The sequence below is a fragment of the Terrapene carolina genome, unplaced genomic scaffold (assembly GCF_002925995.2).
Source record: "Terrapene carolina triunguis isolate 2854851 unplaced genomic scaffold, T_m_triunguis-2.0 Scaffold211, whole genome shotgun sequence".
NCBI lineage: Eukaryota > Metazoa > Chordata > Testudines > Emydidae > Terrapene > Terrapene triunguis.
Window position 1 is genome coordinate 23,928,960 of NW_020664562.1, and position 24,091 is coordinate 23,953,050.

Here is a 24,091-nt window from a genome sequence, read left to right on the forward strand (position 1 = left end):
TCCTCTTCAACCTTCGACCATTGCCAGCGCATGATGCAAGCGACTGAACGTGTGACGCATGCCGGCGAGGTTTGCTGTTTGTCACGCCATCAATGACAGATTACAGTGTTTTTAAACTATAAACTCTGTTGCTAAGGATGCTTCTTCCTTGGGTGAATTAAGGACACCTGGGTTTTTTTTTTTTTAAAGGAAACAAATAAATTTCTGTCACCCCACATGGAGTATCAGCTGGCCTTGAACCTGTACCTTCAGCAGATATCTACTACTTGAGCTAAAGGAGTAATTGATCCTCTATGTGGACCAGCCACTAAAGGGAGCTGTGGCGGAGGGTTCTGCCAGAGGACTGCAACTATTTTTATACTGGGGATGCTGACAGCTATCGAAAACCTGCATGTGATGGAAGCCATGCATTCTAAGCCGGGGGGGTGCTACCGCACCCCAAGTTCCAGAGTCCCGATCAGGATGCCTGGGTTCTATCCTGGCTCTGGGAGCAGAGAGAGGCTGAGTGGTTACAGACAGGGGAGCTGACTCCGTAGAGCTGAAAGGCCACGTAACGCAGTGGTAAGACTTGGGGCTGCCCTGTTAGAATCTCAGATTCTGTTCCTAGCTGGGCCCTGGTGCAACCACTCAGTTCACTTTGGTGTGGAATGACACGGAGCTGCCTTTTAGGGTAAGGTATGAGGTCTTACTCCACAACAGCTGTTCTGACGTGCAGAGAAATATAAACAGCAGCCGTTACAGGAGAGACCACAACTCATTCTCCTAGCTCCCAGCTCAGGGCACTTTCCCCAGGGCAAGATCTTGTTCTGCCTTGTGGTCCATTGGCTGACCTGGCTGTATGATGAGTGAGATATCCAGAGTCAGTTGACATGCAGGACAACCTACAAAGTCTTGAGCCATGTGCCTTGGTTCCCTACCAGTAAAGTGTAGCTACTAACCCCCGCCCCCCACACACACACACCCCTTGTCTGTTTAGGCCCCAGTCCTGCAACTGGTTCTGCATTTTGACTTCAGGGAGGATCTACATAGACACAGGGCTCTGCCCCCTCAGAGTCAGTAGGACTGGGACCTCCAGAGGAGGGACTGTCTCTTATGAGGTGCGTGTACAGTGCCTAGGCGCCCTGAGTGCAGCACCCCTAGTTCCAGCACCTATAGGCACATGTTGCGCTCAACCACCCACTTCGAGTAGGGGCACGTGTGTGCGTCCCACTGACACCTCTGGCAAACAGGAGCGCCTTTCGCTTGCTGCCTCGGGGAGGCTGGGGCTCTACGATGTGCTGAAGCGGGAAAGTTAAACGCATGCGTGTTTCTTCACCGAAGGAGGGGAGGGGGCAATGTGTGTTGCTGGGGGGGGGGGTTGCGCGGTGACGTCATGACGCTGAGCGTGGGACGTAACCGCGGTGTGACGCACACCCTGGCGAGCCCGTGAGTTTCCCGTTATGGATTTTTTTTTCCGGCGCTGACAGTGGGGGAGGGGAAGGTGGTTCTATGCGGGAGGGGGCGCGCGGGGAAAGGGCGGAACGCGCGGTCGCGGGCAGGTTGGGACACCCGAGCGGGGGCGAGCCGGCTGCCCTAGCGGCTCGGGGGCGTCCCCTCCATCCTGCCGCATCAGGGAACATGGCCGCCGCCGTCGCCGAGCTGGTGCGGCAAAGGGACTCGGCCCCGGCCGCCCTCGCAGGGTAGGTGGTGGGGAGGGGAAGCGAAGCGGGGGAGGCGGCGCTGCGGCCGGGCTCAGCGGGCTCCCCCGGAGCCCCGCGCGGGCCAGCGGGCGGCTTCCCAGCTGCCCTGGCCGGGCCGGACACAAAGGGCTGCGCTGAGGAGGGTTTTGTTCGGTCACATGAAGCAGCGCAGCCAGTGAGCGAGGAGCTGGGAGGGGGAGCGGGGCCGCCGCCATTGCCAGGCGCTGAGGAGCTGGGGGAGCCCGGCGTCGCCTCAGGGGCGCAGGATTGCCGGGCGGCAGAGCCGAGAGGAAGCTGGGGCGCGGGGAGGAGAGGTAAAGCCCCGATACAGCGGTGCCAGGGCCCCCGCCGGCTGTGCTGCTGCCCGCTGGGGCGCCCAGAGGGAGACTGGGATAGGAGGATGCAGAAGCTGCAGGGCAGCCGGGGTCACTCCGGTGATGTCTGGCAGGCCCGATGTCCCTGGGTGTGGAAATGAGCGTGGTGGGTTCTGCCAACTATGGTGCCACCTCTAGGCACAGCAGTGTAGTGGGGCTTGCCACACACGGTGCCCAGCTGGGTGCGTGGTCATGGTGGCAGAATGTGGCGTCCCCACCTGGGTGTGGTGCTAAGTCTGTTCCAACATTTGTCCCGTTTGCATGACGCCGGGAGGTCAGCAAAACGTATGTCATTGTTACTGAAGCTGGTAAGTCTGTGGCCCATTGTGGAGTCTGAGACGCCTGTGCTATGAATATGGTGGCATCCTCACTGTCTTCTGGGCACATGCTTCACAATATGCAGATGACTTACAATAGCTAAGAAAAAGTTAGTAGTTCAGGTGTTAAAATTGTATTTGTGGGCTCAGATTCTTTTTGAAGTTGAAGCCCCTTTGCCATTGTGCCACTTGTTCAAAATCCCAAAATAAGTTTTCCTTCTTTCAATGCCTTATATGTATTTTAGGCCTGTTGAAAAGGCATGCATTGTGGCTCTGTGGACTGTAAGCTGATAAGACATGCCATTAATAAAAATGTGCCCAAATAGGTTCCCATTGGCGTTGCACAAAAATAACACTTTAAGCAAAATCTCACTTGCAATATTGAAAAGTGATATTCTGATTTTCTAGTAGTTAATTTAATTATGAAGGCTATGTCATGGAATTTAGTAGTTAGAAGCATATTAGAAATCATATGCACCCAACCAAGGCAACCATTTTATCTTGGGTAGCTTAATGAGGACCTAAACCACTAGAGCAACCCTTGAATAGTTGTGTTTCTCAAACTCCATGATGGGATTATAGCTGTATGTAGCTTTATATCAGGAATTCTTCATAATATTTTTTCCATTAAAAGTAGGTTCTAAATTACTTGTTTGGTTCAAGATGTGAAATAATTTTAAACAGAAGAATCTTACTACACTAAGATGAGTAAGATGCTTCAAGAGTTCCACAATTTAATTTAACCCTTCTGCATAAAATTCTTCACTACCAGGATTACATGATGCAGCTGATTTTGAAGACTGCAGGAGTGGAGTGATTAGACAGAGAAAATAAATCTTGAAAAGATGCTAACGGATCACTTAGATGCAGAGAGAATGCAGCAATTCCCTTACTGGAGAAGAGTTTAAGCAGAGTGCATGGAGGAGCAGTGCAGTGTGACAATCCTATTACACTGACTTATAATCAGAGCTGTTGTTGCAAACCTGTCAATAAGATAGCAAAGTGATGTGGTATAGAAATATTCATGAATTATAACCAGAATTTGCAATCAGCTTCAGAATATTAATTTATGTATTACTTCCACAGCCATCCCAGTAAAGCTTTTAAAACTGGATGTTTGTCTTGCGTCAAAAAGTGACATTCTGTTTCTCAAATAAACATGTATGAGAGAAGGGATGCAAAAATAAATTGGTCACTAATTTCACTAAAAATTTTTTCGTGTAATGGAAATAACTAAAGGAAAGCCAGAATACTGTGTCTGTATACTCCTTGTATGACTTTCATACATTTTAATATAAAAACTCTGGGTTTCAGTGCTTTTCCTCTGATTTCAGTGCAACACCTTCCCCTCTCCTACTTTCTGAATTTTCTCCAGAATATGCAATATCTATAAATCTTTAGATTCTGTAGTGCTAGATGCTAGCTACAAAACAATACAAAGTACTTATAAAGTTTTTGAGTTAGAAATGTTTTCTTGCAGTGTTATCTTGAAACCTGTCTCTGCTGTTTCCATTTAGCTGACCTGGGTAGTCAGAAGAGAAGATGATGATGACTTTGAGCATCCTACATGTCTTCTCTAGCAATGTAACACTTGACTGGAACATGTGTCAGAGTGCTAGCGTCAGCAGTTGAATAAACAGTATAATGAACAATGGTAGTAATATTTTCCATTTTGAAATAACTGCATTCTGAATTTATTTATGGATATTTCTTGAATTTAAGGGATGACTGCATTTTATCATCAAGAAGATTTGTGCGTATAGCTGTATGTATAAACTGAACGTACTAATGCACATGCATTTTTGCTTCAAGTTCCTCAAAATCACCCCTAGAAAACACACACTTTGAAAAAATGCTAAGTGATGGACAGTATTAATTATACAGTTACTGACCCGTAGGTTTTTAATTTTGAGCACTGACAGGTTTACTTATAGACTTGAAAAGCTGTTTGAGTTTAAAATTGCGGGGGGGAAGTATCCTTGGAGGAATGCCTTTTCCCCATTTAAAAAAAAAATAAAATAAGGTGGGATGCGGAGAGAGAAAGCATCCTTTTTCATGCGCTTCTTTGCCCGAACATGCTGTTCCCCTTAAAATTCAAAACTTCTGAATGTTTGCTGTTCCATTTGTGTGTGTACTACTTACATCAGTACTTTCACACTTGTATTATTCAGAGGCCATAGAAATATGCCTCCTCTCTTTGCTGTGCACTGCCATATTAAGTATAGTTTCCTTCACTTCTTTAAAATTCCATGAATTAGACCATAGATACAGCAATACTTTCTGTGCAGGATATGATTAGGTTCTGAGATGACAGCTGCCTGCCAGTAGTGGACTTAAAATTAGTGGGGCCCTATGCACAGCTTCATTTTCGGGAGCTCCCCCTTGGGACCCAGCCAAGAAAAAGAACATTCTCTCCTGTCCCCCCCGTTTTTCATTCTTTTTTTCTTCCTCCTCCTCCTATATTATAAGTAATGGGAAGTAAATGAAAATAAAGTGAGGTACCTTGATTGGAGTGGGGTTTGGGGTGCAGGAGGGGCTGCAGGGGGCAGGCTCTGGGAGGAAGTTTGGGTGCTGGGTGTGGGCTCTGGGCTGGGGCAGTGGTTTGGGGTATGGGAAGAGGGGGAAGGGGTGCGGGCTCTGGGAGGAAGTTTGGGTATGGGCTCAGGGCTGGGGCAGGGGTTTAGGGTGCGGGGGGGGCAGCGCTTACCTAGGGTGGCATGGATCCCAAAGTGACCAGCACACACATCGCTCCGGCAGCGGCTCCTAGGCAGGGGAGGCAAGGGGGTCTCTGTGTGGTGCTGCCCGCAGGCGCCACCCCCACAGCTCCCGTTGGCCACAGTTCCTGGACAATGGGAGCTGCGTGTGGAGAGAGACACCCCCCCGGGGCCACAGGGACATGCCGGCAGCTTCCGGGAGCAAAGTGGCGCGGAGGGAGGGAGGGAGGCAGAGCGGACAGAGAGCCACCTTAGCCCTGCTGCTAGCACTTCTCTGCACGCCCCTTGGTGGGAGGGGGCAGCACGGAGCTGCCTCCCTCCTCCCGAGCAGGGGCATGCAGAGATGTGCCAGCAGCCGGCCGCTTCTGGGAGTGGCATGGGGCCACCGGCCACAGCACGCAGGCAGCCTGCCTGCCTGAGCCCTGCTGCGCCACCGGCTGGGACTTGGGCTGGTTGTCAGATATTTGTCCTGCATTTTGGGGGGCCCCCTGTTACTGGGGGCCCTGTGCCACTGCATGGTTTGTTTCATGGTAAATCTGCTCCTGCTGCCTGCCAAGAAAAGGCACTGATCAGTGACTTTGGATAGACTTTAATATAAGATTTCCAGATCGTTGACATGAGTATGTATTCTTTAGGAAGAGTAATGTTCCTTGTTATTCCGTTTGTAACGGTCATCCTAGATCTGGGTATGAGTTGTGTTTTGCTCAGAATTGGACAATACTCAAATTTAAATAGTTGTTCTTTGAATAAAAGAGAAATCCACTTATATGTTGATTCCTTGATTTGTATTATTTGAAGTGTAAGATAAGTGAGTAGTTGTGTGCACTTTGGCTGTTTAGCAGTATACAGCAGCTATTGTGATGAATAAGCACAGTTTATTATTGCCACTTAGGTTCAAGGGGGAAGAAACTGGCTTAACAGTGAGTATGCATTTTTGTTTTCGTCTACCCCCAATGTTAACTAGTTTATTTAATGTTTCTAGTGAACTTGATAATATTTAAAACTCCCTTTCAAACTAGCATAAGCATGATGCTAATATTTATGGAATGGGAGTTAGTACTGTAGAAATGACTAAATTCACCAGCTCCATCTGTAAATAATTAGAATTAGAATTCTAAGAATTATTTATACTTTTTGATTTTGAGCAGTTTTAGCAATTACTCATGTGTAATTGACCAAATGAATGATGATACAATGTTTAGTCTTTCAGCATTTCTTGAAATTCATAGGAGGACAAGGCAATGTTAATATTAGGATTAAATCAGTATGAAGTTCAGATTGGTTGGAAAACTGTTCCCAGAGAGTAGTTATTAGTGGTTCACAGTCATGCTGGAAGGGCATAATGAGTGAGGTCCTGCAGGGATCTGGGTCCGGTTCTGTTCAATATCTTCATCAGTGATTTAGATAATGGCATAGAGAAGTTTGCAGATGATACCAAGCTGGGAGGGGTTGTCAGTGCTTTGAAGGATAGGATTATAATTCAAAATGATCTGGACAAACTGGAGAAATGGTCTGAAGTAAATAGGATGAAATTTAATAAGGACAAATGCAAAGTACTCCACTTAGGAAGGAACAAGCAGTTGCACACATACAAAATGGGAAATGACTCCCTCGGAAGGAGTACTGTGGAAAGGGATCTGGGGGTCATAGTGGATCACAAGCTAAATATGAGTCAACAGTGTAACACGGTTGCAAAAAAAACCAACAACAACAAAACACATCATTCTGGGATGTACTAGCAGGAGTGTTGTAAGCAGGACACGAGAAGTAATTCTTCCACTCTACTCCGCACTGATTAGGCCTCAACTAAAGTATCCTGTTCTGGGTGCCACATTTCAGGAAAGATGTGGATAAATTGGAGAAAGTCCAAAGAAGAGCAACAAAAAGGATTAAAGGTCTAGAAAACATGATCTATGAAGGAAGATTGAAAAAATTTGGGTTTGTTTAGTCTGGAAAAGAGGAGATTGAGAAGGGACATAACAGTTTTCAAGTATATAAAAGGTTGTCACAAGGAGGAGGGAGAAAAATTGTTTGTCATAACCTCTGAGGATAGGACAAGAAGCAATGGGCTTAAATTGCAGCAAGGGAGGTTTAGGTTGGACATTAGGAAAAACTTCCTAACTGTCAGGGTGGTTAAACACTGGAATAAATTGCTTATGGAATCTCCATCATTGGAGATTTTTAAGAGCAGGTTAGGCAAACACCTGTGAGGGGTGGTCTAGATAATACCTAGTCCTGCCATGAATGCAGGGGACTGGAGTAGATCCCTTCCAGTTCTATGATTGCTAGAACTTCTAGTATAGTGTCAGTGTATGGGTGACTACTTCCAAGGTGCCTAAAATAACTAACTAGTGACATGTCTATGACGTAAATGTTTAAATTTTTTAAAAATGGAATTTCAATTCTTTAAATGTAGTCTTGCCGTTCAAATTTGCAATTTCCCTTACTCAGTTTTAATAAGGGAAGTAAAGTGATGCAAATTGACTTTATAAACAAATATATATTGTCAACTTATTTTGAGGGACACTTATTTTTATAATCAAGTATCAGAGGGGTAGCCGTGTTAGTCTGAATCTGTAAAAAGCAACAGAGGGTCCTGTGGCACCTTTAAGACTAACAGAAGTATTGGGAGCATAAGCTTTCGTGGGTAAGAACTTCACTTCTTCAGATGCAAGTTATTTTTATAATGACAGGTTTCAGAGTAGCAGCCGTGTTAGTCTATATCCGCAAAAATAACAGCAGTACTTGTGGCACCTTAGAGACTAACAAATTTATTTGAGCATAAGCTTTCGTGGGCTACTGCTCACTTCATCGGATGCATGTAGTGGAAAATGCAGTAGGAAGATATATATATATACACAGAGAACATGAAACAATGGGTGTTACCATACACACTATAAGGAGAGTGATCAGTTAAGGTGAGCTTTTATCAGCAGGAGAGAAAAAGAACTGTTTGTAGTAATGAAAATGGCCCATTTCCAGCAATTGACAAGGAGATATGAAGAACTGTAGGGGGGGGGAAATAAACATGGGGAAATAGTTTTAGTTTGTGTAATGGCCCATACACTTCCAGTATTTATTCAAGCCTAATTTAATGGTGTCCAATTTGCAAATTAATTCCAATTCAGCAGTCTCTTGTTAGTCTGTTTTTGAAGTTTTTTTGTTGTAATATTGCCACTTTTAGGTCTGTAATCGAGTGGCCAGGGAGATTGAAGTGTTCTCCAACTGGTTTTTGAATGTTATAATTCTTGATGTCTGATTTGTGTCCATTTATTCTTTTACGTAGAGACTGTCCGGTTTGGCCAATGTACATGGCAGAGGGGCATTGCTGGCACATGATGGCATATATCACATTGGTAGATGTGCAGGTGAATGAGCCTCTGATAGTGTGGCTGATGTGATTAGGACCTATGATGATATCCCCTGAATAGATATGTGGACAGAGTTGGCAACGGGCTTTGTTGCAAGGATAGGTTCCTGGGTTAGTGTTTTTGTTGTGTGGTGTGTGGTTGCTGCTGAGTATTTGCTTCAGGTTTGGGGGGGGCTGTCTGTAAGCAAGGACTGGCCTGTCTCCCAAGATCTGTGAGAGTGATGGATCATCCTTCAGGATAGGTTGTAGATCCTTGATGATGCGCTGGAGAGGTTTAGTTGGGGGCTGAAGGTGATGTCTAGTGGTGTTCTGTTGTTTTCTTTGTTGGGCCTGTCATGTAGTAGGTGGATGGGCCATTACACAAAGTAAAACTATTTCCCCATGTTTATTTCCCCCCCCACACACACACACACAGTTCCTCATATCTCCTTGTCAATTGCTGGAAATGGGCCATTTTCATTACCACTACAAACAGTTCTTTTTCCTCTCCTGCTGATAAAAGCTCACCTTAACTGATCACTCTCCTTATAGTGTGTATGGTAACACCCATTGTTTCATTTTCTCTGTGTATAAATATATCTTCCTACTGCATTTTCCACTACATGCATCCGATGAAGTGGGCTGTAGCCCACGAAAGCTTATGCTCAAATAAATTTGTTAGTCTCTAAGGTGCCACAAGTACTGTTATTTTTATAAATAATTTCAATTACCACTATTTAGTTCATTTATATGAAGCCACGATTGGATAATGTTATGGGACGTCCAAATGCAAAAGAAATCAAGCAAATAAGATATTAATCAGAAAGTCTTGTGGGAGGAGGAGTTAGAATTGCTGCTTTTCAGCTGTTTTACAGTCATTGATGACAGAAGACAGGATTATCCCAGTTTTTCTGTAGGGACACTCATTTTGTGGATCAGTAATTGGCAATTCTACATGGTAATACCTCACTTTACAGACCTATGGCTCACTGAACACAGGGCAAAATGAGGTGTAAATTCTGTAGCTTTCATTGGATGTGTTGGTGTTTTTAAAGTAATGTCCTGTGCTGTACATGTGGATTATTAAACTTTTGTATGTTAAAAATGGAAGAAAAATTCCTTAACAAAGCCAAACTGTATAACATTAAAATGATTAATTTTGTGGTAAACTGAAAAGATGATCCTTATGTTGTCTGGTGAAAAGTTTAGCTACTTTTTGTTGTCCAGCTCCTGGGAAAGGAGGATGCTGAGATTTTTACCTAGGAGCTGTCCAAAGCAGACTGCGCTCCTACCCAACAACTTGAGGTAGCATGAAGGCTGGGCTGACCCTCTTTGGAGCTCCATCTTTTGTGTTAGCTTCTGAATAGAGGGTGTCTGTTAAATTTTAAGTTCTGTCTGCTGTAGCTGTTGGAAGGGAATGGTAACTGACCGGTCTTGTTAATTGTACTTTGTGGCATTTTAGAATGCCACAATGGACAGCAGATTTGGAGTTCTATGCCGACTCAAAAATGAATTGGTGTACATTCATTTCATATTTGAAAGTTTCTTTGCAAACCTTAAGGGTTAGAAACTTCTTAAAGTGAAATCTTAAAGCTGCAAGAGAGATGGCTTGACTCATGTTCACGAGCAAAAGCTATCTACTTACCAGTTGCATGTAGTTAACCTTATTCAAACTTTTCAGGACAGTGCCTCACTTGTTAGAATTCACTGTTTTTATGCTTTGTATACTTTTAGGGGAATTTTACCAAAAATTGTATGTCCAGTGTTACCACTGGCATGAGTGGAACCCTTGTATAGACACGGTTCCTACGGCTGGACCGCTTTATACCACCATATCAATGAAACTTTGTCCTAATGTTACTAAGACCAGTTCTGGGCATAGTGGGAAATTTTTAGAAAATTTTCCTAATGTAGACCAGGTTTGTGTCCTCACACAAAAATGCTTCTAGTATTGTATAAACATTGCCAGTAGTGGTCTGAGTGCAAAAGCAAAAAAAAATAAAAAGGGGGGGGGGGGGGGATCATGTCCCCCTCTGTGCTTATGCACTGCACCCTGGTGCACTGAATCTGTGGATGGCAGCAATGGTTATTGCAGTTTATTTCTTCCCAGTTCTATCCCACATTTGTGTGTGTACTTTGTCCTCCTGCATTTAGCAACTCCTGGTTCCCTTACTCTTGTTTAATTAGGTTGGCCTCAATCAAGGCACTAAGTTGATCTTTGCTGTACTTGGTTAGAGCTTTGAAAAATTGAGGAACCCAATAGGACAGATTTACTACTCTTTATAAGAACATTGCACTGAAGCTGACAAATTCTAAACTTGTTTTGAAAACTTTGTCCTGTCTTCTGTGAAATGAAAAACAAATAACCAGATAGACTGCATTTTTATAAAGAGCAGTCGGCAAGAGATTGATATTGTACTGTGACAACTTTCCTGAAGCAGAAAAAAGAAAGAAGGCATTGGTGAATTACCCAGGTTAGTTATAAAGAATGGGTGGGTTGAAGATGAAGAATCATAGAAATATAGGGCCTGAAGGAACCCGATGAGGTCATCTCTAGACCACTCCCCTACACTGAGGCAGAATTAAGTATACTTAGACCATCCCTGAAAGGTGTTCATCTAACCTGTTCTTAGAAACCTCAAATGACAGGGATTCCACAACCTCCCTAGATAACCTGTTGTAGTGCTTAACTATTCTTATAGTTAGGAAAAACTTGTTGATATCTAATCTGAATCTTCTTGCTGCAAACTAAGCCAATTACTTCTTGTCCTAACCTTGGTGGACCTAGAGAAGAGTTGATCACTGTCCTCTTTATAATAACTGTTTATGTATTTGAAAGACTTTTATCATGTCCCTTCTTGAGTGTTCTCTAAAAATGCCCAGTTCTTTCAACCTTTCCTCATATGTCATTTTTTCTAAACCTCTTACCAGTTTTGTTGCTCTCCTCTGGACTCTCCAAGTTGTTCACATCCTTCCTAAAATGTGGTGCCCAAAAATAAGACACAGTACTGCAGCTGAGGCATCACCAGCGCTGACCAGAGCAGAACAGTTATTTCCCATGCCTTACATCTGGCACTCCTGTTAATACATTCCAGAATAAATTTGCCTTTTTTGTCACAGCATCTCAGTGTTGACTCATTCAACTTGTGATACACTATAACCTGGATCCTTTTCTGCAGTACTGCTTCCCAGCCAGTTTACTTAACATTTTATATTTATGCATTGGAATTTTCCTTTGTAAGTGCAATACTTTTCACTTGTCTTTATTACTATAATTTCAGAGCTAACACGGCTACCCCTCTGTTACTATAATTTCAGAGCAATTCTCCAATTTATCAAGATTCTAAATTCTAATCCCATCTTCCAGAGTGCTTGCAACCCCTCCCAGCTAGGTGTCATCTGAAAATTTTATAATCATACTCTCCATTCCATCATCCAAGTCATTAATGAAAATATTGAATTGGTACCAGACCTAAGACAGAGGAACCCTTAAGAATTAACCCCACTTGATATGCCCTCCCAGTTTGACAGTGAAAACTACTCAATACAATCTTTCAGCGTGTTATGCACCCGCTTTACAGAGCTTCATCTAGACCATATTCCATACAAATAGATATAACAGCAGTTGGGGATATTTTGTATATTTAAAAATTAAATCAAACATAAGAACTAACAGTGTCAAAGTAGCAAGACAGTTGGTGATAGTTCCATGTTTTTCTGTATATAATCAAATAAGACAGTGCCAATCATCATTCTGACCGTTTTGACTGTGTAGTATCCTTTCCACAACTTTCATCTGTCTGTTCGGGTTTTTTTTTAAATTTGTTAGATTGTAAATGCTTTGGGACAGGATTGTCTTCCTAGATGTACAAAGCCTAGGATGTATTGGACACTAAAGCAGTGTAAATACTGGGGGGTGGGATTGGCAGACTTCTCAGGGAGCTGCCTTAGCAGTAGTTCCTATGAGCCAGATCCCAGCAGGAGAAAAGAAGTAATATTGTAATTTGGATGTCAACCAACCTAAGCGGAGTTAGCCACCCCCCTCCATAAGGGCCTTACATTTAAACTTTCCAGGAGGTAATATTTACCTGTTGGTTTTCCTTTGATTGTCTGGTAAATTCACTGTGGGTTCCACTGCTACAGAGATGGCACAGGCAACTTGGAGAAACTTGCTGGGCTAGAGAGAACCATTCCTTCTGGACTATATCCTGGACAAGTGCCAACATGTGAATCCTAGGAAGAAAATGCAGTGAACGAAATAGTGTTCAGCTATAAAATAAAAATTTGCCTTTCTTAGCACAGCCACTCAGCTGTAGTTGTATGGAAGGTTATCACTACTTTCCACCATTGCACCAGTAGCAATGTGCATCAACATGCACGCACAGATCTGCACAAGGAACAGAATCAGTAATGGAAACAGAACTTGGAAGACACCATCTGAGCTCTAATAGAATTAAAGTGTCACAATATTTACAAAAATACCATACAGGTACTTCAGTACATTCATAGATTTTAAGGCCAGAAGGGACCATTACAATCATATAATCTGGCCTCCTGTATAACATAGGTTACCAAATTTCACCTAGTGATTCCTGCTTAAAGCCCAAATCTTTGGTTTATTTATTGTTGTTAGATCTGTCACCTGGGTATAGTACCAAGAAGAGTTTTGCAGTCCAAATCCTGCATGGTCAGTCTCTGGAGCTTGAGTAATGGGCCTGGAGGGAGCCTTATTCAGCCCTCTGCAGCCAGAAGGAGGGGCCCTGCAGCGTGCTTTCTTTGTTGGCAGTACTCAAATTTAATTGGCCCCTAATGGACTAATAACCTACAAGTCAAAAGAGGTTATTATCTCAACCTGATCCTCCAAGAAGGAAAGTGGCTGCATAGTGTTGATTCTTTTTAGGTCTAACTGATGTTGGGGAGATTGAGAAGGCTGATTCCACTTGTGTGCTGCCTTAGCTCTGCCCTAGAATCAGGAGGTTTTAAATGTTTGCGGGTCCTGGGGGAAGTAGCATTGGAAGTTACCAATGAATCTTCCTTGAGATTAAGCCACAGTGAACTAATATGCTTTAATTTATGCGTATTAACTTCACATTGTTAGTTAATTTGTCTTAACTCTTGAATATAGGGAGGGATAGCTCAGCGGTTTGAGCATTGGCCTGCTAAACCCAGGGTTGTGAGTTCAATCCTTGAGGGGGCCACTTAGGGATCTGGGGCAAAAATCAGTACTTGGTCCTGCCTAGTGAAGGCAGGAGGCTGGACTCAATGACCTTTCGGGGTCCCTTCCAGTTCTATGAGATAGGTATATCTCCATAAAAACTGAAATGATTATTCTAGGTATAGTCTAATGTGTTCATTTCTGAGCATTTCATAGTAGAAAGAAACTAGAGAGAATTTGGACAAGTGCAACAAAGTTGACCAAGAGATTAGAAGGATTGATGTGTGAGGAAGTATTAAGACACTGTATAGCTCAACTGAAGAATTGATAAACTGTTTAAACACTGTTTCAGCTAAATTGGTTTTGATGTAGTTTAGTTGGTAAGTTCAGCTGTTAAAACCTTGTTTTAAAAATAGTTCTGGGCTCTAAGATGGTTTTTAACATTGGATGGCCAAACTGTTGGAAAGTTGACCTAGTGGAACATTATTTATACATTGTACATTAACTTGGTTTTACCCAGTGCAGATAGACCTGGAAGAATTTTAAAAGTAGTCTGTCAGTGTTGTGGGCACCTCAAGTTGAGCTTTTTCAAAATGACGGTGATGGAACGAGGTTCTAGGCTAATCTAGGAGGGGAAAAAATAGCTTTGAGAGGAGCTGTTTCAAAAAAATTTCCTTGTTGCCTCAGACCAGACTGTGTTTGAAAATTTGAGCAAACTTTTCTTTATGTTGAGGGTCTCTCCTTCTTCCCATTTGTTTTTTAGTATTGTTCCAGGTCAGATTTTCAGAGTTTCTTCTTACAACAAATTCAAGGAACCAGCAAATTAAACTGAAACAACATATGCTCATATCTTCATGTTTTTCAATTCATACAGCTTCATTAGCCTTAATTCTTAGTCTTAAAGTAGATTGTGTCATCCAAGGAATCTACTAAAGAAAAATGCTTGATGTTAAGGAACAGCTTAATTGGGAGGGTATTGAGAATTCAAAGTGGTGCTCTGAAGCACAAGCATTTGTCAGTGACATTCTTTGCTCAAATTTAGCTTCACTTGAATGTCATCTGGGGACAGCACTACTAATTCAAAGATACTTACCTCTCTTCTTTTTCTCTCTAGAGTCTTGTCCTTTATCCTCTGACACAGACACAAAGCCTGGTGGTAAACTTAAGGATGCACACCTGGGAGCAGTACTAACTAATAGAGTTGAAAAAGACACTTTGATGTCGGCTTCTTTTCTAAATATTGTCAATCTTCAAGAAATTTTCAGGTGGCATACTAATTCCCTGGCTGTACCTTTGATTATAATAATCTAAATCAGAAAAAGATTGAAAGAAGCTGGCCTCTCCTCCCAATGTCACTTTTTTGACTTATTCAAGGAGATTTGGTTTCAGTTGGTTTTATGAATTTAGTGAAGAAGCCAGACTTATCAAGTCTCTAAACATTCCTTAAGCTTTTCTGTATTCTTCCTTCACCAGACTTATAGATAGCAACTGTAGGATCTCATTGGCTATGCAGAAGGTTTTTGAGGTTAAATAAATGGGAAATGTAAAAGTATTCAGACCTGTTTCTGGTTTCAGATTGACAAAGTAACTCGCTTTAAGATACATTCCAGATACTCTTAGAATTTTTTTTTGGAGTCCTTACATCCCTGAAGTGTTTAAATAGGAAGAATTAATTTGCTGAAGCATTCTCTGAGCATTCTGTATCAGATATGATACTTCTGGGCCCTACCCAGAAACTAATATGGAGTGCTATGTTTACCCTTGAAAATCCTAACTTGTAGTGCTATAACACTAACAAACTAACAGTCAAATTTAGGGCTACAAAATTCCCAGATGAAAATACTGAGGTGGTAACTTCAAGGCCAGCAGATGACGTAAACGCGTTTTCAGCCATGGTGCCATTCTGAGGCTGTTTTCATTATCTTTGCCCTTCAGAACTTTTCCTCTTTTGCCTTCTGATCAATCATTGGGCAATTTGCCTCTGACTCCTCCACCCTGTACCCCATTCCTCATCAGGATTCTGTCTGGACAAGGAGAGGTTTTTCCTCTCTGTTGTTGGAAAGGAGCTGACTCTGCTGATCCTATCCCGAAAGGGAAGCCATTCAGATTTTTTACTAAAAAGATGGGTGCTTTCCCTTCTTTCTGTCAGTCAATGTGTTTGCTACATTAGTGCTCCCATGAACTCCCCTGTTTTATGGGTCCTGGTGTGTCCTGCAAAGATTGGGTTCACTTCAGGGGTACAGACTGTGGAGATTTCAGATAATGTCTCTGCATAAATTAATTGGAACCATCATCTGATAGGTTTAAAAATTGACTAAAAAAGCCATAGTGGTCAAAAGCCTCACTGACAAAGTGAGTGTTGCCCATTCTCTTAATCTGAGTGCTCATTTTGGTTTGTTTCAAGAGGATTCTTGGTCCTGGGCCATTTGGCACAGGTTACATAAACTATTTACTGGTAGGCCAAGGTACTCTCCACCAGACAGTGGAATATTTTCTACCTAAATAATTCTTCATCTGGAATCACTTTCCCTCCAGTTAAAAACCTGGCATTAGGGTCTGTATTCTGAAGTTAATTGGTTTATTCTGGGAACAGCTAAAATAAAGTGCAAAATGTATGATTTTCCCCATCTGTTCTGGATTTTTGTCAAACTTAGCTAAAGCAAATTTGAAACATTCTTCTAGCAGAGTTCTTTTGGTGTGTGTTGCTATCTCCCTTAATCCAATAGGTGACAAGTTTCTCTTTGTTTATCCACTTACTCTTCTCCCCCCCCCCCCCCCATTGCCTTCTGGTAATATACCTTAGCCAGAAATATGTGGAAGTTTGTCTCTTGTCTATCCTATCTCAATGATGTTTTTCTTTGAAACATCCTGTGTAAATTTCACATCATGGGATATTATCATGTATAAATTGGAAGAGGGATATCAATTTCCTCACCAAAACCTAGCTAATATATAAATATCTGTAACTTGGAAAAAATGCAATCTATATACACGGGGAAGGAAAAATTATCAGAAACAAATACTTGATAGTGGGGAGAAACCTGGGAAGTAGAAAATCTGAAAGAGACCTATGGTATGGAAAGCAAGTTGGACAGCATGAGCTTGCAGTATAAGCTGGCAGCAAAAAAAAAAGCCAGTGCAATTTTTGGCTGCATATGAAAAGGAATCATGGAGCAGAGAGGTAAGTTACTCTGTGAAACTCGCACAATCATACCTGGAATATTATGTTAATTTGACATCCAGAACTAAACATAATATTGGCAAGGTTGAGAGAGTTAATTCGTTGATCATCTATTATCATGTGACTGGAGGGATTAATTTGAATAAAAATTAAAAGAGCTAAATATGTATAGCTTGTTTAAGTGATGACTTAGCAAAAGGGGATGTGAAGGGTACAGTGCCTACAAATACTTGAAAGGTGTAAACACTAAAGAGGGAGAAGAATTATTTAGGCTGCAATCTTCCAATGAACTCTCCCCAGAAAGACCTCTGCCCTATGGGGAGCACCACTGAAGACAAAGAGACTCTGTATGGGCAGAGGGATCTGCCTCTGGGAAGCTCACTGCAGGAGTGAGAAACTTTCACTATTATGTAATTGTGTGCAATAAAACTATGAATTAGGAGGAAATTAAGAAAATGAGAAAATCTACCTGATGGTGAAATGTATAGGCAGTCGAATAAATTTCTAAAGGAAGTGGTAGAAGCTTCCTTTCTTCAGGACTTCTAAAACTATTCTGGACAAAACACTAGAAAATGTACTATATAAAACAATCCTGTATTTACAAGGAGATGGACAAAATGATCTAGTGCAGGGGTCGGCAACGTTTGGCACGCGGCTCGCCAGAGTAAGCACCCTGGCGGGCCGGGCCAGTTTTATTTACCTGCGGGCCAATGGGGGTGGCAAGAAGCCGCGGCCAGCACATCGCTCGCCCGCGCCGCTTCTCGCCGCCCCCATTGGACCTGGACAGCGAACCGCGGCCAGTGGGGGCCACGATCGGCCGAACCTGCCGCGTCAGCAGGTAAATAAAACTGGCCCGGCCCGCCAGGGTGCTTACCCTGGCGAGCCACGTGCTGAACGTTGCCGACCCCTGATCTAGTGTAAGGGTTCCCAAATGTTTACAGAAGGTCCACATTTTAATAGAACAGTTGATTTGCAATCCCACATAGTGAGTACAGCAATGACTTATATAGAAAAGTAGTAGTCGGAAAGTTTTAAATATATCTTTAGTTTATCTTGATGCAAGTTAATGGGGAACAAAAGGATCCAGGATCTTATGACCATCACTTCTCTGTGACTCTATGGTCTCTTGCATGTCTAAATTCTATAATACTTCATCCTGTTTGTTATTCCTTGTTAATGACTAGATCAGAAGCTTGAATCTGAGTTCGTCTTTATTTGACATTACTTTTTAGACTTTGAGACAATATAATCATATAGTTCTTGTTTACATGGGAAAGTTGCACTGGTTTAACAAAAATTGTTTTTTAAACCAATATACAGTAGTTAAACTAGTACAAATCTTGTTCAGATGCTATTGTACTGGTTTATGTGCAGATTTTGTACAAGTATAATTATTTTGGTTAGGGTTTAATTTTATACCAGTAACAACCCCCAGTGTGGATGCAGTTATACTGATACAAAGATGCCTTATATTGGGATAACTTATTCCCTTTCCCATATGGAAATAAGCTATAACAGTATAAGCTGATCCTTTTGATTTAGTGTTCTGCAACTTTTTTTTTTTTTTTTTTAAACCTTTGCTGGGAACTAACATCTTTATTTCAAAAGTGACCTGCAAAAGGGGAAGAAATGGGCTTGTACCTTTTTTACAACTTTGTGATATATAAAGAAGTCATGAATGTATTTTTATTCAATATTAACCTCAGGTTTAGAAACTGTGACACCTGGGGGACTTGTGAAATAATATTTCAAGAAACAATGGTGAAAGTTGAGCAGCTGAGAGGAGAGGAAAGGATTTTGACTTGTTTAATAACTCAACACCTGTTTCACCTCAGTGACTAACCTTTTGGATAAAAGATGTCTGTTTAAACATTTAACACTTGCACCCTTTCAGTTAAGATGATGGAACGCTCAACATATTCTGACCATCTCCTCATGTAAAACTAGGGAAGACTAGATATAATTTATAAAGAAGCAGAATTTATACAAGTCCAATTAAAAAAAATTCTTTTTGCAGGCTATCTTTAAAACTGTTGATAGACAGTGATTGAATCCTAGAGATCTTTGCTGTCTATATTTGGACAAAACAGTTGTAATAATACTTTTCTCGGTCAAGAATTATCTAATAGTTGATTCTTGAAATTATGCATTATCTTTTGGAATTCTGGAACATTATTTACAGTAACAAGCTTTGTAACTACTTTGTAGATGTAGTAAAACTGAATTTGTACTGGTTTTTGCAGGAGTAATTTCTGTAAAGGAAATGAGTGAAAATTGAAGTCTTGTCTAGAGGGGGACACTCAGGAAAGTTAATCCAAATTGACTGAAGGTGTGAATTATAGTAATCTTTCTTGTATTTAAGTTTGTTAGGTCACATTTTTCTATTCAATTTGTAGAATTTTAAAATAAATTAATTTTTAAACCAACATTTTCACATGCACAGCTAATACACTTTAAAAATCCTTAAAAGATAAGATGGTGAGAAACTGACAATAGACTTTGTCTTTCTAAATCACCATATTGAGAAGTCAAGTCTGCATGAGTTAGATATGGAGTCTTAGGCTATGTCTACACTACAGCCTATGTTGGCAAAACTTAATGTTGTCAGGGGTGTGAATATTCCACGTCCATGAGCGACATACATTACATCAGCATAAGTGCTTATGTGAGCTTCTCCCATCGACAGCTTATACTGCTAGCGGAGGTGGGGTTTTTGATGCCGATGGGAGAGCTCTCTGCTGTCAGCATAGAGCGTCTTCACCAGATACGCTGCAGTGGCACAGTTGTACCAGTACAGCTGTACCGCTGCAGTGTGTACATATAGACATGGCTGTAGTTGCAGTTTTTAATTTCCTGCCCCTTATTTACAAATTTTCCTTAAAAGGTAAAATGAGAGACAAAGATTACATGCATTTTTGTAATTAAAACACATTTTCCTTGCTGAAGATGCCATTATGTTCTCTTAAGTGAATGGTTACTTAAGCCTTCCTATTTCTTCTCCGGCCTCTGTCTATTGACTCCTTTGTAGTAGTGTACATATATACTGGATTACTAAACTGCAGTAGCTTCAATCTCAGTCGTTTGCAATCTGCTATGCCCAGTTCTATGGGCAGTACTTTGGATTGGTGTGGATGTATTTTATCTAATAATCACTTCTTACTATAGTGGTGCTATGATGCACATATATAAATTGGTGGCTAAAAATCTTTCCTAATAGAAACAAGTGCAATAAACATTTAATTAAACATCCTTAGTAGCTTTCTTTTCCCTGCCTTTGCTGTCCTTCAGGTACTCTGATGTTCGGTGAACAGTAGTGCAGTTATATAAGGACCTAAATAGGTGGAAAGATAATACAGTTTACATTATAGTAGTACTCCGTTCTGTTTATGTTGTAGCAATGCCTTTGACTTGAAATTTCAGCTCTGTCTAGTTCACATTTTCAATAGGCTTTTTTTTTTTTACTGTATTTTTGTAGGCCACAGATTTAAGATAACCATCATACTGCTCTAATTCTCTTGCAGTTTTGACTGGTATGATGCAAACTAGTCCACAAAATGTAGTAAGTTAGACTTTTATTGACCCAAATAATTTTTACATATGAAATACAGATATGCAATATGTGATTAGGAAATACTATTAAGAATGTACATTAGGTTTAAGAAGATAATGTAGAAGAAGAGATCTGAGTATATGTAGCTAGAGAGACCATGCATTAAAGCAATTGCCACCTTTGGGTTTAAACAGAGATTGCAGCAAGAAGTGTTGGAATTGGCACAGTATTAGAACTGAAAAGAAAATGGCCACTAGAAATCATTGCTGCTACAGCAACAACATGGCTTGACTCCTAATGTACTGTTTTCATATATCATTTGAAATGTTTTGTAAGGCCTGCCTTTCAGGAAAAGAGATGCTTAATGGGAATATATGTTCCCATATAGTTATTTATAAACTTTGATTTTTGTCAGTAGAATTTTATTTTATAATCACATTTCTGTAAGTGGATTGCTCTTTCAGAGTTTGAATTCTTGGAATCTTTTAATAATATTTGTTCTAAATATAATTTTAGTAAATCAATCATTCATTCTTTGTAGAAGAGCATTTATTTCTAGTTCCACATTGTAAAATGACAGATGAAAACAACATCCCAAAAGAAAAGTCTTGTCTCTTCAGTAATATTGAAAAAAATTCAGTATCCTTCCAGAATGTATTTGGTACCTAGAATATAATCCCACTTTTCAAAGAATGAGCCTTCAGTGGGTTTTAGTCCAACACAGCCTTCATTGCTGATATTAAAATAATCTAAAAATGTCTAGTGGATTTTTTTTTAAGCCAGATTCTGCAACTGAAACATGAAAGGTTATACCTGACTGTATCTTATTGCATAGTTGAGACAGAATGGATTGAAATGTATAGGGTAAACACCTGGTGAAAGTATTGTTCCTGATGAAGAAATAACTGTTTTAAGATCTCAAACAATTATAAGTAAAATGCATTTTCCCTTTTCTGGGGGGAGAGGGAGGGGGGAGTTTATATTTTTAAAGTTGAACTGTGAAGCCTGCAAGTCAGGAAATGGAAAAGTTAAGCTTGAATATATAAGCTTGACTTATGCACTTTTGTTTTTAAAAAACAAAGCATGAAATGCAATTTTTCAAACAAAAACTTTTCCACTGGAACACTGGGAAAGAGTGCATGAGAAAAGGCTACTATCCCTTTAAGTGGCTGTCTGTAGCCTACCACCTGCAGCCTGGGGATAATCAACAAGACTCTTCCCTGCCCTAGCAGCTCAGTTATATAAACCAGGAAGCAGAACAAAAGTGAGGGTAGTGGAAGCCACATGGGCAGCAGTTTGTAGGTACCAGCCTGTCTCTTGGACAGTAATCTTTTTCTCATGCACTGTTTCACAAACATTCAAGCACTTCTTAATTAAGAAAGTTTTATTTTCAGATTTTAAATATCTAAGAGAAGTTCTTGCAATGTTATTATTTGTAATGGGAAAAATGTCTGTTCCTCAAAAATGGCTGAACTATTCTTGCTAAAACCTTCAGAAATATTCACCTTGGGGCAGAGGTCAAGTCTAAAACTTCTCAGCCTATAAGGAGTTTGAAGACACGAGCAACTGAAAATGGTGGTTTGGAATGGAAACACTTAGGGTACCCTAATAATAGCTGTTGCTATGGAACAAAGTCCAAGAAATAAAATAGGATCTCTATAGCCCAAGTCTTCCTCTGTGTTGAGTTTGTATGTTCATGCAGCTTTGTAAATGTGAGATGGTGGACAGCTGTAGTTTGTGCATACTGGAGATTATAGAGCTTTGACTTGGTGATACTATAGAAAAAGGAATTTTCTATAATTCAAACAGGAGAGAAAATTTCAGCAGGTGACATGTCGCCAGTATCATATACTGCGAATGTGTTGGAGAGATTTTGCTGACATATAGACCTAAAAGAAGTTTAGGGCGAAGGATGATGCCAAGCTTATGTATAGTGGAAGGAACTTGTGGATCAGAGTGAAATGGGGAGAGAGACTTGCATTATGTTTGAGTTAGCTTTCCTTGTTCAAGAGAAGCTGTTAGCTTTGAGATATATAGATGAAGGAAATTGAGACAGCTAGTTTACTTGGTCAAGATAACTAAGGTGGAAGGTGGTGCTGAAAGATGTACAATGGAGTATCAGTGTGATATCTCTAACTTGTAACTTAAGATGGCAGGGGTGAAGGTAGATGTAAAGAATTGAATTGCATTGCTTCTTGTATCTTTGACGTAATCCTACTACATGGTAGTTCTTATTGTAAGAGACACCAGATGCTGACATAGCGAGAGGTGGCAAACACATTTTTATTTAATAAGTACTGTGTTAAGTCTGTGGAGTATTACCACCAATCATTGCAATTTTCCTTTTGCAGAGTAAGTAAACTTTCAAGTAACAAATACACATATGTAATCTGTTAAGGGTTTGAGGCAATAAAATGTTTTCAAAACTTTGCCATTTTCATATGTACATGTACAGTTCAGTCATCTACTTGTTCATTGCTTTGACTGAATACTGCCCAAATAGTTTTTTATAAGAATAGTATTTGAATTCTTTTCTCTTTCCTCCCCCACTCTCTCTAACAGAAATGTCTTAAAATTGAATATTTTTGTTTGTTTAGGAATGCGGAGGGGAAAAAATAACCATTTATATTTTTAATAGTAAATTCTGTGTGTCCATCCAAGAGACTACAGTCTATTGGGGATTTCTTTCTTTCTGACATGAGGGAGGGCTCTTTTAGTCATTTTACTAGCATTGTATAAGTTTGGAATAAATATCCATACCTGTAAGTATCTTAATTGATGAAGCGCATGTTCTTGTTCTGTATCTTTTCATTCACTCCTCATTTTAGCTCCTTTAATTACTTTTTCCCCCTCTCACTGAGTGACACAATTCTTCACTGCTTTGTTTGTTTTCTTTTTTGGCATGTGGGGACTTGTAATCGATTTGTCTGGTTACTATCAGTTTTATTTTGTTTCCTGTTCTTGTCAGGCATCTTTTTGAACTGCTTCACCATCTATGATTAGGACTGTCAGTAAATAAAAACTTTCTCTAAGACCAGAAAATGGAGAGATTGCAAGCCTCATCACGGTTTTGGGGAGCTCTACGTGTGTATTATAGGTTCTTCGAATAGGGTGATTGGACAAAGGAATAAATGCAACTTCTCTGAGATTAGTTTTCTTCTAGACGCAAAAGCTCATATGACTGGCAAAATCTAGCAGCATATTCAGGAAGCTAAGGGCAGATCTACACGTATCTGACGGGAGGACTTCTCCCATTGACATAGCTGCCATTGTGCTCTCTACACAGAGGGATAGATCTGGATAACTGTCGCTCACTCATTTTTCACACTCTGAGGCTATGTCCTCACTATGGGGGGGAGGGTCGATTTAAGATACACAAATTCAGCTACGTGAATAGCGTAGCTGAATTCGACGTATCGGAGCCGACTTACCCCGCTGTAAGGACGGCGGCAAATCGACCTCTGCAGCTCCACTGTCGACGGCGCTTACTCCTACCTCCGCTGGTGGAGTACAAGCGTCGATTCGGGGATCGATTGTCGCGTCCCGACGAGATGCGATAATTCGATCCCCGAGAGATCGATTTCTATCCGCCGATTCAGGCGGGTAGTGTAGACGTAGGCTGAGTGACATTATTATACCAGTGTAAGATTATAGGTAGACCTGGTCTAAGTCTGTTTTTCTTCTCCTTAGTGTAAGGGAAGGTTTCTTGAGCAAATGTAGAGGCCAAAAGCCTCTAGGAGAAATAAAGTTTTAGCTCCTTATACTGCAAACA

General features: G+C 41.0%; 1 protein-coding gene across 4 annotated transcripts in view; it reads left to right on the forward strand.

The window, feature by feature from the left end:
• Positions 1-1,384: 1,384 nt before the first annotated feature.
• The window catches only part of LOC112109876 (zinc finger protein 644), an 81,871-nt gene continuing 59,164 nt past the window's right edge, over positions 1,385-24,091 (forward strand). For 3 of the 4 annotated variants that reach the window (XM_026655874.1, XM_026655877.1, XM_026655878.1), the window contains exon 1: positions 1,385-1,425. The gene's annotated coding sequence lies outside the window, so the exon portion shown is untranslated. Of the gene's footprint in view, positions 1,426-1,656; positions 1,680-24,091 lie in introns of those variants that run through there. The other variant, XM_026655876.1, reaches the window with a different exon arrangement.